We start from the raw sequence: 14,739 nt of genomic DNA, 5'->3' as shown, positions 1-14,739 counted from the left end.
AAGTGGAGACTAAATAGTTGAGTTTTTAGTCGTTTCTTGAAAGTAGTGAGTGACTCTGCTGTTCTGATGCAGTTAGGGAGTTCATTCCACCAACTGGGCAGATTGAGCGTGAGCGTTCGTGAAAGTGATTTCTTCCCTCTTTGGGATGGAACCACGAGGCGACGTTCATTCACAGAATGCAAGTTTCTGGAGGGCACATAGATCTGCAGAAGTGAGAGCAGATAAGAAGGAGCAAGGCCAGAGGTCACTTTGTAGGCAAACATCAGAGCTTTGAATTTGATGCGAGCAGCAACTGGCAGCCAGTGCAAACAGACTAGCAGCGGAGTGACATGCTCGTTTAGGTTTATTGAAGACAACTCGTGCTGCTGCATTCTAGAGCAGTTGTAGAGGCTTGATAGAGTTAGCTGGAAGCCCAGCTAGTAGAGAGTTGCAGTAATCCAGTTTGGAGAGAACAAGAGCTTGAACAAGGAGTTGAGCTGCATGTTCAGATAAGAAGGGTCGGATCTTTCTGATGTTATAGAGTGCGAATCTGCACGATCGAGCAGTTCTAGAAATGTGGTCAGAGAAGTTTAGTTGGTCATCAATAATTACTCCAAGGCTTTTCACCATTTTGGATGCAGTAATGGTTGCCCCATCCATCTGGATTGAAAAGTTATGGTGTAGAGACGAGTTGGCAGAAACTACAAGCATTTCCGTTTTTGCGAGATTCAGCTGAAGATGATGATCTTTCATCCAGTGTGAAATATCCAACAGGCAGGCTGAGATGCGAGCTGGAACCGAGGGATCATCAGGATGAAAAGAGAGGTATAGCTGGGTATCATCAGCATAGCAGTGGTAGGAGAATCCATGTCTCTGGATGACTGGTCCTAGAGATGAAGTGTAGATGGAGAAGAGAAGTGGCCCCAGAACAGAGCCTTGAGGTACCCCAGTGTTTAGATGCTGTAGGTTGGACACCTCTCCCTTCCAAGACACCCTGAATGACCTGTCAGAGAGGTAAGATCTGAACCATTGTATAACAGTGCCCGCAACGCCCAGTGACTCGAGCGTAGATAGCAGGATCTGGTGGTTGACAGTGTCAAAAGCAGCTGACAAGTCCAGCAAGATGAGGACTGATGATTTAGAGTCTGCTTTAGCCATTCTGAGATCCTCCACGACCGAGAGCAGGGCAGTCTCAGTTGAGTGGCCTTTCTTAAAGCCGGATTGCTTGTTGTCCATGAGATTGTTTTGAGTAAGAAAGTCCAGAACTTGATTGAACACTACTTTCTCCAGAATCTTGGCCATGAATGGAAGCAGGGATACTGGTCTGTAGTTTTCAAGTAGCGTATGGTCCAGGTTGGGTTTCTTTAGCAGTGGGGTTACCCTAGCCTGCTTAAACGAAGTGGGGAATAAACCAGAGTCAAGAGATGTGTTAATTATGTGAGTCAGTGTTGGTATGACTGCAGGAGAGATGGCTTGCAAGAGATGGGAGGGAATGGGATCGAGTGGACAGGTGGTTGCATGGCTAGATAGCACGAGTTTAGACACCTCAGACTCAGAGAGCTGGGAAAAAGAGGTGAGTGTGTGAGGTGTTGGTGTTGTATCTTGCATGTTTGTTGTAGGTGCAGCAAATTGAGCACTGATTTTTGCAGTTTTGGTGCAAAAGAATGTAGCAAATTCATTAGTAGTAAGTGTGGAGGAGGAGGATAGAGGAGGGAGGAAAATGTTTTAAAAAGTAGGCGAGGATTAGTGGCGTTGTTGATTTTCAGACTGTAATATGTCTGCTTTGCAGAAGTAACCTCAGCTGAGAAAGAGGACAGAAGTTTGGTATGTTAAGAGCTGTGCAGGATTTTTAGTTTTCCGCCAAATTCTCTCTGCAGCCCGCAGTTTTGAGCAATGCTCACGGAGAGCATCCGAGAGCCAGGGTGCAGGAGGACTGGCACGGGCTGGCCTGGATGCAAGAGGACATAATCGGTCTAGACATGATGCTAGTGTGGAGCAGAGTGTATTAGTGGCACTGTTCGAATCAAGTACAGTGAGTTTGCGAGATGGAGGAAGAGAGTCCGAGACAATGGTGGATAGTCTATTGGGTGAGAGAGATCGTAGGTTTCTGCGAAAGGTAACCAGTGTTGGAGTGTGTGGCGGCTCAGGAGTAATGTGGATGTTGAGAGACAGAAGGAAATGATCAGATATTTGTAGTGGAGTTACTATTGTTTGATCAGTGAAGCAGTGTCGTGTGTAAATAAGGTCTAGCTGATTACCTGATTTGTGGGTAGCAGAAGTAGGTGCTCTTTTTAGGTCAAAAGAGGCAAGCAGAGTCTGAAAGTCTGCAGCTTGCGGTTTGTCAACGTAAATGTTGAAGTCACCCAGCACCAACAAGGGAGTGTCAAAATTAGAAAAAGATGAGAGAAGAACATCCAGTTCATCTAAGAAGTGACCTAATTTACCTGGTGGGCGGTAGATGACAACCACATTTATGTAGAAGGGGTGGATAATGGTGACTGCATGGAATTCAAAGGAGCTGATTGTTGGCAGGGACGGTATCAGAGTAAATTTCCATTCTTTGGAAATTAGTAGTCCCGTCCCACCCCCTCTCCCTGTCTGACGAGGAGTGTGGGAAAAAGAGAAATTAGCAGAAAGAGTAGCATGTGTAGCAGTGTCCTCCGGCCTCAACCAGGTCTCAGTTAGAGCCATGAGATTATAGTCAGAATAATCTCCGGAGGGAGCATAAGCTCCCTCCGGCACTCGCTTATGCTCGCTCCCTCTGTTTTCTTGGCACTATGCTATCTCTGTGACGGCGCTGCGCGCATCAGTTCCCCGCACTCGTCAGAAGTTGATGCCCAAATTGACACAGGGAATAAAAAGATTAAACTTCAGTTATGTTCATGTTGTGAAACACTATCAAAATGTCCACCGTTGATTATATTAGACTTCTGTTTTCAATAGCGATTTTAACTCTTAATATAGGAAGTCCTCGGCTATGCAGAGACCATTATTAATCAGAAATCTAGTGTACATAATTTAACATTAGGAAATGCAGTCTTGAATTTAAAAACATTCAGCTTTTATTCATGAAATAAACAATAAGAAATAGGACTTATTTTGACTCCAGAATAATTATGTTTTAGGAAACACTGTAAAAGTTTTCAGAAAGAATATTTTAAATGAATGGGAGAGCAAAATAAAATTACTTCAACTGTAGGCCTGTTAAAGTGTACAGGTGCAGCAATGTGCCTTGATGTACTTGAATGTTAGAAATGTGTTCTCCTACACCAGTACAACGTTACTTGTCAAATAAATGAACAAGGAAGATTATTTTGAGTTTAAGTTATTTAATTATCTTGTTTATGAAGACTGCAGAGTGATGCATGAAAACAAATGACTTCCAATAATGTTTTAAGTATTTTGTGATATATATGTTAAAATGTGCTCCTAAAAGTATGTGGCCCCTGCCCGCCCCCCATAGGTAAATAGTAAGCTAATGTAATTTCATAATGCAAATATTAAATTCATGCTAACCAACAAATGAAATGTATTAATGTAATACAATATTAACTGATGTTTACTTTAAATTGTAATTATATTGTTCTATTAAAATTATTTTGAAAAAATCATTTGTCAAATAAAATATTTTTGAAGAGTCGTCCACCATCATTTTGTGGCTAAAAAGTGTTGATTCAGGCACCGTTTTGGCACCGGTATTGTTTTAAAAGTATCAATTTAGCACCGGTATCGAAAAACCAAACGATACCCAAACCTAGAGTTTCACTCATTCGGGGCAGCTTAAGAAGCTGAGAAAGAGAGCTCCTATACACACTGGTATTAATCTTCCTTTTTACGTCATATATGATAACCTAAACCATATTTAAATAACAATAGGCACAGCGAGAAAGGGCTTTTTAAAGAAGGAAGGCTTTCCCCTCACATTAAGAAGTTATTTAAGACTTCAAGGTTTGGAGATCTTTTTCGTAATGTTTTTTATGTGGTTCAAGATATTCATGTTTGTGTTTTTCATGTTCCGATCACAGTGATCTTCGCAAAAACATCTGATTATGCAAAAACAGAAATATAGAGTAATTACTTTGAATATTAATGGGTTACTAAATCCTATTAAAAGAAGCAAACCTGTGGCTAAAATTAAAAGAGAAAACCAACAGATAATCTTCTGGCAAGAGACATCTTTCTGATACAGAACATAGGAAATCAGAAACAATGGGATTTAGTTTTTTTTTTTTTCCTCATATAATAATGGTTGTAATTGAGGAGTAATGAAATTAATCTCAAATAAAATCAACTTCCATTTAATTTCTAAGATTACTGATAAAGAAAGGCGATATAACCTAATTAAAGAAACTATCGACCAATACAAAGTTACATTAGTTAGTATATATAGACCACCTGAAAAAGACAAAGCAATTCTCAAAAAAATATTTAGTGTTATAGCCAAGGAGACATCAGGTACGTTGATCTGTGAGGGAGACTGGAATGTACAACTTCAGCCTAAATTGGACTCATCTTCTAATAAGCAAATTAGTCAAGAAACTAGACAAATAAGATATTTGATGAAATAATTAGGCTCGATAGATGTATGAAGAGACATATTCCCTCTTAAAAAAGGAATATACTTTCTTCTCTTCTGCCCACATGTCTCATTATAGAATTGTTTTTTTGTTTTTTTTATGTTTAGGTCAGATCAACATAAAATAAAAGACTGTAAAATTGGAACAAGGGACATCTCAGACCATGCAGGAGTATGTTTAAGAGTGTACCTGGACAATAAACCAAGTAAGACATTGTGGCGATTTAAACTTAATCACTTGAATGATTTAACGTGTGTAGAATATGTTAAAACTATTAGAATATTTAAAACATAATGATAATAATGCAGAGGTGTCACCTAGTATCGATGGGACGCAGCTAAAGCTGTTATGCGAGGTAAACTTATAATGTGGTGATCAAGAAAAAAAAATGGAATTACATAAATAATCTAAATATACAACTTGAAGATTTAGAGACTAAATATGGCAAATATCCAGATATTTTTAATAATATCAAAGAAGTTAAAGTGGAACGCAATAAAATATTTGAGGGCGTGTCAGAATCCATACTTGCTAATTTAAGGATGGAAAAATCCGTTTTGCGCCATGGCGCATGGTCTAAAAGGGTTGATTTTATTTTCTTAATGAGTTATAGGTGTGTTTTGAGAATAAACCAATCAGCAAATCATCTCCCATTACCTTTAAGAGCCAGTTGCGTCGCGTCATGAGCCCATTTGCATTTGCTATTTACATGACGTAAAGTAAGTTCACTTTTGCTTTTGCTCTCGTGGATAGGGAAACCTTTACACACAGACATCAATTAGCCTATAAATAATTAATTTTGTTTGTTAAGCGCAAACATTTGTTTTAAAACTATTTCTAAATTCAGTTCTAATTTCCAGCAAACGAATACACTAACATTGATAATCAAGTGTGTTCAAAAAACTGAGTTATTTCCAAATACACCTGCTGTGCCCCATATGGTCTAAAACCTGACAGGTGGGCAAATCTAAGCCTGTTTTTAATCAAACAAATATAAACATGGATATAATAAATAATACTGCTAATAACAATAACATTATACAAAAGCAAATTAAATGAACTGAAAAAGCCTCCCGAGATGAAGAAAGTATGAAGGCAGTGGTTTTTAAAATTCATGTAGGCTAGAAATTAATATGTTTTGTAATAATTTAATCATTTATATTTATATCCTATATATATATATATATATATATATATATATATATATATATATATATATATATATATATCCTTAATATCTTTTTCATATGTAATGATATTTGCGTATTGCTCTGCATCTTGTGTGTAGTGTGTAAGCCAGGCGCACTTTGCGTCAAACAATAGACCAACTTTGTTCTGATCTAAAGAACAGACTATTTACAGTTTCTCAAAATAGCAACGCACCAAAACACGCCTGCTTTTTTAGACCAGAATGCCTATAGGCACACATACGAGCGCAAATGCATTTGCTATTTAAACAGTTTGGCGCAATGCCTCAAAATGACCCTTGCGCCAAGGTGAAAGTAGCAAATAGCAATTGCTTTGCGTCTTGTGCCACATTGCGCCGGGAGTATGATAGGGCCCTATGCATCTATATTAGCTAAACGATTATAGGACATTCTTTCAGACCTAATAGATACTTATCAAACAGGTTTTATAAAACAAAGACAAACATATGATAATATATGGCGAGCCCTTCACGTAATAGAAGAGTGCTAATCTTGTTTTGAGCTATATAATCTAAGTAGCCTAGACGCAGAAGAAGCTTTCGATTCGATAAGTTGGGATTTTTTATATTTAGTTCTGCAACGATTTGGATTTGAGAATGACACTATACATTTTTTAAATCTTTATATTAAACTCCTACAGCTAGAATTAAAATAACTGTGGATATTTTCAGAACAGATTATATTAGAGGATGTCGACAAGGGTGCCCATTAAGTCCTTCCTTATTTGCATTATTTGTTATACCATTGGCACAACTAATCAGAGATTATGCAGAAATAAGGGGAGTGAAAATTAAAGATGTAGAACATAAAATTTGTTTATATGCTGATGATGTGTTTCTGTTTCTTACATACCCAGAATTTAGTTCACCTAAGGTGATGCATTCTCTTGACAAATTTGGATTCCATTCAGGATATAGATGAAATTTACTTAAAACACAAACTCTTTAATGCAACTATAACCCAGATGATAAAATACACAAGGATTATGCATTTAAATGGAACATACCTTCTATCAGATATCTTGGGAGTTCAAATCTCTGCAGACCTATCAGATATCTATAAAAATAAATGACTTTCTCATTACAGAAACTATAATAAAGGATTTGAACAGATGGCCCCTTCTATCTTTAGATCCATATAATCGAATAGAGATAATAAAGATAAATATATTACCATGCCCACTTTTTCTCTTTAAAGCTTTACCAGTGGAGAAACCAAAAAGCCAACTTGATGAATGGAAAAACCTAGTGTCTCGCTTCATTTGGAAAGGAAAACATCATTAGATGTTTATTGTAAGGCAGCACAGCTTAGACACATAGTTTGTTGGTGCAATGACAAATACTGTGCAAAGTAGAAAGAATTTGAACAATTACTAATCCACTTACCTCTCCAATAATTATTAGGAGATAGAAACTTCTAACATACAGAATTGCATAAATTGAATTCCCTGACAAAGAGCTCTTTAGAAATTTGGTACAAAGAATTAAAGAAACCTAAATGTGAAAAACAAGCTAAGATATTAAGATGGGTTGAACATGATATTCAATTTAAACCAGCAAAACTAGATCTAAGATTTAAACAATGGAGTTTGTAGGCCATAACATCCTTCTGTCTCAACACTACTGATAATGAATTAGAAAGTTTTCAACAACTTTCCAATATGTATAACTTAGATAAACAAGACTTTTTCCGTTACCTTCAAGTTAGACACTACTTCAATAAAAGCATAAGAGATTCTGAAGACATAAAAACAACAGTAGTGCAGGTATTTATAGATGCTTACAAAAAGAAGGTTAATAAAAAAACTAGTATCAAGACTTTATTCCTGTCTGACATTAACAAAGAAACACTCAATAATGTATACAAAACATAAATGGGAAAGGGAAGCCAAATTAATACTAACAAATGAGGAATGATTGACTCTTTGGGAAACACAAATGATCACAATTAATTCCGATTAATGGAGGGGATTTATTTGGAGAAATGTTATCAGGTTTTTTATATCACCTAAAATAAAATAGTTTCAAAGTAGAGATCAAAAAATGTTAAATGCTGAAGAAAATGTAAAATTGTATTGGCAGATCATGTCCACATATTTAGGGACTGTAGTATTATACACAAGATTTAAATAAAGAGATAAATGCAATAATGAGATTGAATCTGGTATGTAATTTTAAAACTATGTACCTGGGAATTTGCTCTGCAGAAATACCATAAAATGATGTGTATCTTCTTAACACACTACTAACAACTAGCAAAAATGCCATAAAAAAATATTGCTAAAGGAAGATCCTCCATCTGTAGGCGAATGGTATGACATTGTTAAAGAGGTGTATGACATGGAAGTACTGACATTTAACTTGAGACAACAAGCCTATAAAATTTCTGCATACTGGGGTAAATGGTTGAGAAGAAAAGTCTTGTTTTAATTTCATTGTGGTGGTTTTATTGTTTACATGTTTGGAGCCTGTTGATCTTAACCCATTTTTTATTGCTCTGTTTGTTTTGTTCTAAACTGTTTTGAAAAGGGAAATAATAAAAGTTGGCTCATGTATCATCATCATCCTGACGCAAGCTCACAGCATTCAGCATGTAGTTTTGCTGCTGTTAGATCAAAAACAACAGCTGCCATTCATGTTCAAACACTCCAAAAATAACTCTATAGGCCTGTCTGTTTTTTATAAATAATGTCTTACTTTTTACATTGAATTCCGTCCAAAATAGATTGACTTTTTTCTCTTTGCTAAAATAAATTCTTATTGTATTTGACTGTAACTATCTTTTTTAATTAGTCTAGCTGCCTTATTCTCTTCAAAGAGCAGCACTCATAAAGAGACCATTATTTCAGTGTTTTATCCAGGATATTGTGGATATTTGTGGATTCCTTCTTTTTTTGTCTCGGCTGATCACATTAAAATTTTTTCCTTATTTTTTTAAAGGGTCACGAAACACCAAAACACATTTTTTGAGCTGTTGACAGTCGTATATGTGTCCCACACTGCTAAAAACACTATTAGGACACCTATATTTCACTGAAAAGTGTAAATTGGTTGTTTTTGCGTTATTTCAAGCAAATTCGTACTTCCGGTTTGAAACTAATTTTTGAAGCTGCGTCACGGCCATGACATAATAGCGTGTATTCCAGCGTGCAGACTGGACGTCTGTGCCAGAGTGAGTCTTATTACGTCTTACAGTGTGATGCATTAATGCATGAGTAAGGCTTGGTTCAATCAGCGCGCTCTATTGTGCAACTTCATTAATATTCATTACTATCAGAGTGTAGACGGCAGAGACGCCACGTTGTATTGGCAAAACAAGCGTGAAGTGTTGCTTTTATAGTTTGCTGCAGTTAAGTTTCGTTTTCATTTTCTCTCTGTGAGAGCGCAGACTCACGTGTGGATTAACAGTGTACGCGACGCGCGACAACAATAACTTGCGTGTCTAAGGAGGATTATTGATTACCTGAGAGCTGTTCTCATCTGCAAACGCTGAGATCCGGATTCGCTTGTAGTCTCCTCTAAATAAAGACGCGGCTCTAGTTGCTGGTGATTGTCCTGTCTCTACAGATTTGGTAAGTGAGCGACCAGTGCTCTTTGTTTATTCAGTTCGTATTTTATTCGTATCAAACAAACTATTGCACCGAGTGTAAACAAGTTAGCACTAACAGTTACAACCAAACTATAATCTTGTGTTGGGTTTTGTGACCGGAATAACACACGTAGCTTTCTGACGCTACCTGCCGTGTGAATCTTAGTTTCCGGGAAATGCTGAGTTTTTTTTTCTCTCATTCGCCGTGCGGTATCAAACATTGCATGAAAAATACACGCTGAGAGCAGTTCCTCGAATCAAATATCACATTTGTCGGGAGGGACATGAATGAATTCCCTGAATGAAAGAGCCAAACTGCAGTTAAAGTCCACCATTTAATAATTTGGCAAATAATTCGACTACAGATGTACATGTAAACAGAGTCACATTGTCCGCTGTGGTTGTGTGTTTTGACTCTGAAATTCAGCTCGCCCAAATAGACACTTCCACACCAAGCCTCTTTTCTTCCTCCGACACTCCCCTCTAAACAGAGCTGGACACGCCCACTTTTCTGACTTTTTCCAAAGTAGAGGTGTGAAAACACCCTGCTGAAACGAGGGGGTTTCATGGCCCTTTAAGCTATCATGTCATTTTCAGGTGAAGGGGGAAAAGTGTTGCACTTATCTGAAAAAGCTTCATATGTTTTAAATAATGAAGTGTATTTTTGCTTTTAAAGTATTACACGTTTTTAAATGAAATTGTTTGAATGATTGTTAAATATATGCCAAACACTGTGTCTTAGTTATTTTATTACTTTTATTTAGTTTAAAAAGCATAATATGAATCCACTGAAACAAAACTTTGTGACTCTGGGTCATTTCTGCAACTTTTTAATAAGAATGTGAAGTAACAGCACAGTAGAATACTGTATATATAATAGTAATATCAAGTAATAACAACACTAAACAAAATAAACAACTTCCAGTACATACAAGTGCAAACAAATGAACAAAATCTGAACATTAATCAAACAACAGAGAAACATAGGTAATGAAGAATTAACATGCCAGGTTAATTCTCAGCAGTGAGGTCCATGTCTGCTGACCTTAAAAGCCTCGGTAATCTCAAACAAAAAGAGGACGACAACCAGAAAGTGCACAATAATTTGGTTGAAACTTAAAGATGGGTGGAAGGGAGGATTAAGAGCAGTTTGAACATACTCACCAGGCTGTAATTCCACATGTGTTGTACAGAATTCAGAGAAAGGAGAGAATATTAGGTCGCCTACTCACACTCTGAGTGTGGCATAAAGAAAACTTGTGAGAAAAAGAGCAAAAGCCAAGTCAGTAAAAGAAAATTCAATTCTCTGGAAGTAAAGGTGAATGGTTTGTAAGACCCACTCATTCAACCTATTACAACCAAGTCTCTATTTGGAGAGCAGTGTTGTTGCTTGGCAGCGCAGAAAGAGTACTCCAGGGTAAGAAGAGCAGAGAGATGGTTGTCCAGAGAGAGAGAAGAGAATATGGCCACAGGTGGAAATTTGGAGTTGGACATGTTAGAAGTGAGTGAGTATGGAGGATTGAAAGATGTTGTTTTACATCCAGTCCAATTCCAGCCCTTTCCCGGCAAAATATGTCCTCTTTGAGCCATAATCATAGAATAACTCCTCATCACTCTAAATGTATTTTGTAGCAATGAAGAGAATGATGTCTCTATCATTAACGACATACAGCCTGAGCCGGATATTGGCTCTTTTGCTGGAGTGACGGATCAGGCGTCCATAACTGAATTTCATAGGATGACACTGGCAACTTTCTTCATGTGCGTCAATGCACATGGCTTCATGTTGTTTGTTCTCATAAAAAAACAAATGGCCAGCTCTGATACCGCTTGTCGAAGCAATTGCCATCCCATCTTCATGGCTAACCAGCTTGCCGTGGTATTCACAGACAACCTCCCCGATCTGAAAGGGTCTTTTGGTGAAAACACCATCGCCCTTGTCAGGGACGGGCCTGACAGTCAGTCCTTTCCAGCGTTGAGACAAAATCATTTTTTTTCACAAAGCTGCTGTCGATGACCAAGTCCAACCTGGCAACAGGTTTCCACTGCTTCAGAACCACTGCAGCCTGTGGGACGTTTGACGTCCACCCTTGTTTGTCCATCCAGCGGCTTATTTTGGACTCTGATGGCTGTTGTCCAGGAAAGTGTTCTAGAAACACAAAACACATCAGTATTCGGCTATTCTCACTCAATTCCCCTGTTTGTGTCATTAATCATCTGTATACTCACCGAGAGCATGCTGTTCACGCAGCTTGAGCTGCTCGCTACGCCAGCGGTCATAGCAGTGCCTCTCATGTTCTGAGCCACACAGCTCAGTCCTGCGTGCCCTTTTTGGAGAAGGCCCCTCCAGAGTCACTGGACAGAACTGCTCAAGAGTTTTATAGGCCGTCTGTTCGTCCACCCTTGTCTCACAGCTGGAAGCTCTACTGGATCTTTGTCTATAAGATCACAATAAAAAAAAAATTGAAGTAAGGAAAGGCTAGGCTGTGGGTTGCAGATTTAAAAATAAGGATCATCTCAGTTGTTAGATGCTTACGGTGTTTTCCCAGCGAGCTGATCTAGCACACTTAGAGCCAGAAACAGATCTGAATATGTTCCCCTCATGTAGTTCCTTTCAGCTGCAACCACATTTCTCTCCACTTCTGACAGGTTTTGTGCTGCTGCCTCAAATGCTCTCTGGGCATCGCCACACGTCACACTAGGAAGACTGTATCTGAAACACAAGGCATCGTAAGAAGGCAAAAAGTGGACAGATGAACATGTAGAGTTAAAGACAGGTGTAATGTTGCTTACTTGTCATGTAGTCTTTTTAAGTCGTTGGAGGGATTATAAATCGATCTCCCACTACTTGACACAAAAAATGAATCAACTGCCACATCATCGCCAGTGCGGTTTTCTTGCAGCATTACTGGCCGCACCTCATTGAAGTACAAGTCGAACCACTAGTTAAAGAAAGAAAAAAAATAAGTCTAAATTTGACACAATACATTTATTGCTGTTATTATATGAAAGACTATATAAACTTACAAGTTCCTGTTCGTGTGACAATGGTACTTTGTGCTCCTTCACTGCAACACAGACACCATTCTCTATCCGGCTTCTCCTCTCCCAATCCTCAACCTGCAAAAAGACAGTTTTACACATTGATGAGGCATATAAGAACAAAGAAGACAATGTACGGAAAAACAAACACTTACAGTCATGTGTGTTACAATTCCAGGCCGCTGGACTAGCTTCAGCATGATAACAGCCTCCAGGTAGTACAGGACGAGCAGCCGTTCATTTTTAGTCAAACAGTCCCCTGTGATGGCTCCTGGACACTGCATTTTGCATATCACGGCCTGGAAATCTTTGAATGCAGCCTCCAAAACAGCAAGGCAGTCCTTTGGCAAAACTTCTTTGCCACAACCAAACTCTGATTTTTTTTGCTGTGACCTCCATGCTCACTTCTTTGGACATGCCACTCTGTATTCCATACAGCGCATCCATAAAACTCTCACAGTCCTGGAACAAAGCTGGATTGTTGTGGCAAATGTCCGTGGAGGTAATAATGTATTTCATGAACCTTGAAAAGAGATCAACATTGGGTTTGTTACAGTCAGAACACAGCACAGCTGACATGATTAGTTAGCATGTACATGGCAAACTTGTGGTGGTTCCACATTACTGACCTCTTGAGACTCTTCGAGTAGTTGAACACTGTCCATTTTGAGAGCTTTGTATCTGACAAGATGTTAAAGTACTCTCGCACTTTATCCACCCGCCGAACAAACATCAAGTTTGGTTCAGTGGGGTCCATGTAATGCAAGAACCTGGACACTGTTTCCACCTGAAAGCACACATTTCACATAAAAATAAACTGTACTCCATACACCCACACGTTTTATACTTTCACTTGTTTAATGAACTTACTACTTGTTTGCTGTTTTTATATCCTAGGTCAGTGTAAAGGTACTTATTAAATTCTGCTAGAAGGGGGTGGTCAATGGAGTGCTTATTGTATAAGCCTTTTTTGACCATCTCCACCCTCACGGAAGAGGTCCACATCGGTCCACCAGTGCTGAACAGAAAAGCAGGTGATCAAAACGACTTTGTATATTAAAGAGAAGTCATATCCACAGTGTATATTTACTTTCTGGGAATGCTGATATAAAAGTATACCTCTGATAGTACTCTCCAGAGCTCTCGTCGGATAAGGACTCATTTGGAGGCTCCAATGGACTTTCTGCACCTTCTCCAGAGCTTTGAGGCACAGAAGATGTTGTCGACCGAGCTGGTTCCGGGAGGACTGAAGGTAAGTTGTTAATCACCAACCCCTTTGACTGCATCTCCGCAATCATCCTAAAACAAGGAACATAAAATAAGGTCAAATAAACAATACAAAGATGTATATTTATTATTATATGCAGATGTTAGATTTGAAGTCCGATACATCAAATAAGATAAGCACAACTGAATACAAACCTGGCCAGAGGATTAGTAGAGTCCAATATGTCACAAGTTTTTCCAAACTCCCAGAAACGTCCTTTGTGACAGAATTCAGACAACTCCTTCTTGGCCTCTTTGACGACAGCCTGGATCTCTGCTTCTGTGCTGTTCCTCATACACACCTTCCTGAGATGCCCAGGAAGAGAGTGAGGAGCCTTTTTGCACACAGGACAGAGGAAAAACATCCTGCTGTGGAAGGATCTGTGTGGATAATAAAATCAAAATGTTATAAAATGAAGAGACCAAGAGCAGCTTTGGTAAGGTTTGGGGTCCACCACATCCCACCCCCAACTCCAGGTAAAGAAACAAAGAAATGAGCACACAAACACACACAGCAATGTCTGCCGGATATTTTGATTAGAGTTTTAAGACAAAACTTAATTTCATATTAATATAATACTGTTACTAACCATATTATTTTAAACGTATTTAATAATATGACATTTATTATGAGAGAAGAATAAAATTGTCTCAATTATTTCTTAAACAAGATTATACCAGCAGTTAGGATTTACAAGTCAAATATAAAATAACAACACAACTAGTGTACAAACTGCTCTCCTTTCACAAATATCTGTCCTCTTCAGAGGTTTTCTAAACTTCTAAATTTAAAAGTTTTTTTTAATTATCTAGAAGAACTAAGTTCTAGAAGACTGTTTAGATTTGTAAAGATTTGACTTCCACAAACCTAACTAACTCCCACTGATAAAATGATACAAGCTAAATTGAGTTTAAGAAGCCTGCTGCATAAGGCATACTGACTAAATGTACTTACTGTTTAGAGGCCATTTCTGATTTTGAAATGTGAGTTCTGTCCACTGGTCAAACGCAGCAAGCTGTAGTTGAAAGTGATACGACTGTAATTTTACTAAGATGAGATGGGCCTCTTTAACCTGAGC

At 38.2% G+C, this 14,739-nt stretch overlaps 2 protein-coding genes, 1 long non-coding RNA gene and 1 other non-coding gene across 5 annotated transcripts in view; 2 read left to right on the top strand and 2 right to left on the bottom strand.

Moving 5' to 3' along the window:
* The window catches only part of LOC101886704 (zinc finger protein), an 846,922-nt gene that overhangs the window by 118,198 nt on the left and 713,985 nt on the right, over nucleotides 1–14,739 (bottom strand). The window lies entirely within an intron of this gene.
* LOC147844817 (uncharacterized) overlaps nucleotides 1–14,739 on the top strand; it is a 532,816-nt gene that overhangs the window by 282,938 nt on the left and 235,139 nt on the right. The gene's annotated exons all lie outside the window — the stretch shown is intronic.
* LOC137489479 (NACHT, LRR and PYD domains-containing protein 3-like) overlaps nucleotides 1–14,739 on the top strand; it is a 275,187-nt gene that overhangs the window by 91,678 nt on the left and 168,770 nt on the right. The window lies entirely within an intron of this gene.
* LOC101886371 (uncharacterized) lies at nucleotides 10,091–14,701 on the bottom strand. The gene is made up of 11 exons (XR_015483328.1): nucleotides 14,616–14,701; nucleotides 13,817–14,041; nucleotides 13,514–13,693; nucleotides 13,265–13,412; nucleotides 13,024–13,181; nucleotides 12,550–12,917; nucleotides 12,380–12,472; nucleotides 12,146–12,294; nucleotides 11,889–12,065; nucleotides 11,582–11,790; nucleotides 10,091–11,501 (listed from the first exon to the last, which is right to left on the bottom strand). It is a non-coding gene; the product is annotated as an uncharacterized LOC101886371 (transcript).

This window comes from Danio rerio, chromosome 4 (assembly GCF_052040795.2).
Source record: "Danio rerio strain M-AB ecotype USA chromosome 4, GRCz13ab, whole genome shotgun sequence".
NCBI classification, from domain to species: Eukaryota; Metazoa; Chordata; class Actinopteri; order Cypriniformes; family Danionidae; genus Danio; species Danio rerio.
This window is presented reverse-complemented; position numbering and strand designations above follow the sequence as displayed.